This window comes from Micromys minutus (genome assembly GCF_963924665.1).
Source record: "Micromys minutus genome assembly, chromosome: 3".
NCBI classification, from domain to species: Eukaryota; Metazoa; Chordata; class Mammalia; order Rodentia; family Muridae; genus Micromys; species Micromys minutus.
In genome coordinates, this window is record NC_137972.1 from 74,153,785 (window position 1) to 74,158,268 (window position 4,484).

The 4,484-nt window shown below is 39.2% G+C and overlaps 1 pseudogene across 1 annotated transcript; it reads left to right on the plus strand.

The window, feature by feature from the left end:
• The first annotated feature begins 1,802 nt into the window (after positions 1 to 1,802).
• Positions 1,803 to 3,315, plus strand: LOC308419240 (protein disulfide-isomerase A3-like; annotated as a pseudogene). Its single transcript has one exon. The product of its transcript is annotated as a protein disulfide-isomerase A3-like (transcript).
• Positions 3,316 to 4,484: the final 1,169 nt, after the last annotated feature.

Here is a 4,484-nt window from a genome sequence, read left to right on the forward strand (position 1 = left end):
TAGAAAATCTAGAGGAAATTTTTAAAAATTCTAAACAGATACTAGGTACCAAATTAAATCAGGATCAGATAAACCATCTAAACAGTCCCATAACTCCTAAAGAAATAGAAGCAGTCATCAAAAGCCTCCCAGCCAAAAGCAGCCCAGGACCAGATGGGTTTAGTGCAGAATTTTAACAGACCCTCATAGAAAACCTAATACCAATACTCTCTAAACTATTTCACAAAATAAATACATAGGGAACACTACCCAACTTTTAATTTCTTAAAATCAACAATTATGCTCAGAGCTAAACCACACAAAGACCATACAAAGAAAGAGAACTTTAGACCAATTTCCCACATGAACATTGATGCAAAAATACTCAATAAAATTTTTGCAAACTAAATCTAAAAACACATCAAAATGATCATTTACCATGATCAAGTAGGCTTCATCCCAGGGATGCAGAAATGGTTCAATATATGGAAAACCATCAGCATAATCCACTGTATAAAAAAACTCTAAGAAAAATAACACATTATCATTTCATTAGATATGGAGAAAGCATTTGACAAAATTCAACATCCCTTCATGTTGAAAGTCTTGGAAAGAACATAAATTCAAGGCCCATACCTAACATAGTAAAAGCAATATACAGCAAACCAGAAGCCAACATCACATTTGAACCAATCTCATTTAACTCAGGAAGTATTCAAGGCTGCCACTCTTCTCCTAACTATTCAGTATAGTACTTGAAGTCCTAGACAGAGCAATTAGACAACAAAAGGAAGTCAAAGGGATACAAATTAGAAAGGAAGAAATCAAAATATCACTATTTGCAGATGATATGGTAGAATACTTAAGTGACCTCAAAATCTCCACCAGAGAACTCCCACAGCTGATAAACAACTTCAGCAAAGTGACTGAATATAAAATTAACTTGAACAAATTAGTAGCCTTTCACTACTCAAAGGATAAACAGGCTGAGAATAAAATGAAGGAATTGAATTAGTTATAAATAATATGAAATATCTTGGTGTGATCCTAACCAAGCAAGTAAAAGATCTATTTGACAAGAACTTCAAGTCTCTGAAGAAAGAAATTGAAGAAGATCTCAGAAGATGGAAAGGTCTCCCATGCTCATGGATTGGAAGAATCAACATAGTAAAAATGGCCATCTTGACAAAAGCAATCTACAGATTCAATGCAATCCCCATCAAAATTCCAATTCAATTCTTCATAGTTAGAAAGAGCAATTTGCAAATTCATTTTGATTAACAAAAAACCTCAGGATATTGAAAACTATTTTTAACAATAAAAGAACTTCCAGGGGAATTACCATCCCTAACCTCAAGTTGTATTACAGGTCAATCGTGATAAAAACCACATGTTATTGTTAAAGAGCCAGGCAGGTAGACCATTGGAACAAAACTGAAGACACAGAAATGAACCCACACTTCTGTGGTCACTTGATCATTGACAAAGGAGCTAAAAACATTCAACGGAAGAAGGACAGCCTCTTCAACAAATGATGATGATTCAACTGAAAGTCAACTAGCAGAAGAATGCAAATCGATGCTTTCTTATCTCCTTGTACAAAGTTCAAGTGCAAGTCGATCAAAGACCTCCACATAAAACCGGGTTCACTGAAACTATTAGAACAGAAAGTATGGAAGAGCTTAGAATACTTAGGCACAGGGAAAATTTTCCTGAACAGAACACCAATGGCTACACGCGCAAGTGTAGGCAGCCGCTGCAGATTGGGGGGCTCTCCCAACTCAGTTCTCCCGGTCCGATTGCCCCTGCCTCATCCCGCCGCCATGCGCTTCAGCTGCCTAGCTCTGCTCCCGGCATGTGGCGCTGCTGCTCGCCTCAGCCAGCCTCACAGCGGCCTCAGATGTGTTGGAACTGACAGACAGAAACTTCGAGAGTCGTGTCACCAACACGGGCTCAACAGGGCTCATGCTAGTCGAGTTCTTTGCCCCCTGGTTTGGACATTGCAAGAGACTTGCTCCTGAGTATGAAGCTGCAGCAACCAGATTAAAAGGAATAGTCCCACTAGCAAAGGTGGATTGCACTGCCAACACAAACACCTGTAATAAATATGGAGTCAGTGGCTACCCAACTCTTAAGATATTTAGAGATGGTGAAGAAGCAGGTGCTCATGATGGGCCTAGGACTGCCGATGGAATTGTCAGCCACTTGAAGAAACAAGCAGGACCAGCTTCAGTTCCTCTCAGGACTGAGGAAGAATTTAAGAAGTTCATTAGTGAAAAAGATGCCTCAGTGGTGGGTTTTTCAGTGATTTATTCAGTGATGGACACTCTGAGATCCTCAAAGCAGCCAGCAACTTGAGAGATAACTACCGATTTGCACACACCAACCTTGAGTCTCTGGTAAAGGAGTATGAAGATAATGGAGAGGGGATCACTATATTTTGTCCCATACATCTTATTAACAAGTTTGAAGACAAAACTGTAGCATATACTGAAAAAAAAAAATGACCAGTGGCAAGATCAAGAAGTTTATTCAGGAAAGATTTTTGGTCTCTGTCCTCATATGACAGAAGATAATAAAGATTTGATACAAGGCAAGGACTTACTCACAGCTTACTATGATGTGGACTATGAAAAGAATGATAAAGGTTCTAACTACTAGAGAAACAGGATCATGATGGTGGCAAAGAAATTTCTTGATGCTGGACACAAATTCAACTTTGCTGTAGCTAGCCGTAAAACCTTTAGCCATGATCTGTCTGATTTTGGCTTACAAAGCACTACTGGAGAGGTTCCTGTTGTGGCTATCAGAACTGCTAAAGGAGAGAAGTTTGTCATGCAGGAAGAGTTCTCTCAGGATGGCAAGGCTCTTGAGCGGTTCTTGCAGGAATTCTTTGATGGCACCTTGAAGAGATATCTGAACTCAGAACCTATTCCAGAGACCAATGAAGGGCCTGTCAAGGTTGTGGCAGCAGAAAATTTTGATGACATAGTGAATGAAGAAGATAAGGATGTGCTGATTGAATTTTATGCTCCTTGGTGTGGTCACTGTAAGAATCTGGAACCCAAGTATAAAGAGCTGGGAGAAAAACTCAGCAAAGACCCAAATATTGTCATAGCTAAGATGGATGCCACAGCCAATGATGTGCCTTCTCCATATGAAGTCAAGGGTTTCCCTACCATCTACTTCTCACCAGCCAACAAGAAGCTAACTCCAAAAAAGTATGAAAGCGGCTGTGAATTAAATGATTTTATTAGCTATCTACAAGAAGCTACAAACCCTCCTATAATTCAAGAAGAAAAACCTAAGAAGAAGAAGGCACGAGAGGACCTCTAAAGCAACAGCCAAATGCACCACTTTATAAAAGGACTCTTAAACCAGAGAAGGCAAAACCATCAGAGAGGACAGAATGGATATACTCCAAATCCTTTTAAATTTTCTTTGTTTCTTAGCTGCACTATTTGAAAATACCAGGACCAGTTTATGTTTGTGGTTTGGGGAAAAAATTATTTGTGTTGGAAAGGATGTTGTGGGGGTGAGAGAACTGAGTTGGGGAGTTCTTTTCTAATTTTTTTGTACATTTGGATCAGTGACAATAAATGTACCCTCTTTATTTAAAAAAAAAGACCACTAATTGCTTATGCTCTAAGATCAAGAATCGACAAATGAGACATCATAACATTGACAATTTTCTGTAAGGCTAAGGACACTATCAAGAGGACAAAACAGCAGCCAACAGATTGGGAATGAATCTTTACCAATCCTACATTTGATAGAGGGCTAGTATCCAATACATACGAAGAACTCAAGAAGTTAGACTCCAGAGAATCAGATCACCCTATTAAAATGGGGTACGGAGCTAAGCAAAGAATTCTCAACTGAGGAATATGGAATGGCTGAAAAGCACCTAAAGAAATGCCCAACATCCTAGTCATCAGAGAAATGCAAATCAAACAACCCTGAGATTCCAATTCATGCCAGTCAGAATGGCTAAGATCAAAAACTCAGGTGACAGCAGATGTTGCTGAGGATTTGAAGAAAGAAGAACATTCCTCTATTTTTGGTGGAATTGCAAACTGGTACAACCACTCTGGAAATCAGTCTAGCAGTTCCTCAGACAACGGGACATAGTATTACTTAAGGACCCAGCTTTTTCACTCCTGGGCATATACCCAAAAGATGCTCCAACATATAACACAAGGACACATGCTCTGCCATGTTCATAGCAGCCTTATTTATAATAGCCAGATGCTGGAAAGAACCCAGATGTCCTTCTACACAGTAATTGATACAGAAATTGTGGTGCAATTACACAGTGGAGTACTACTCAGCTATTAGAAACAATGACTTTATGAAATCCCTAGGCAAATGGATAGAACTAGAGACTATCATCCTGAGTGAGGTAACCCAGTGACAAAAGAACACACATGGTATACACTCACTGATAAGTGCATACTAGCCCCAGAAAGCTCTGAATACCCAAGAAACAATTTACAGATCTTATG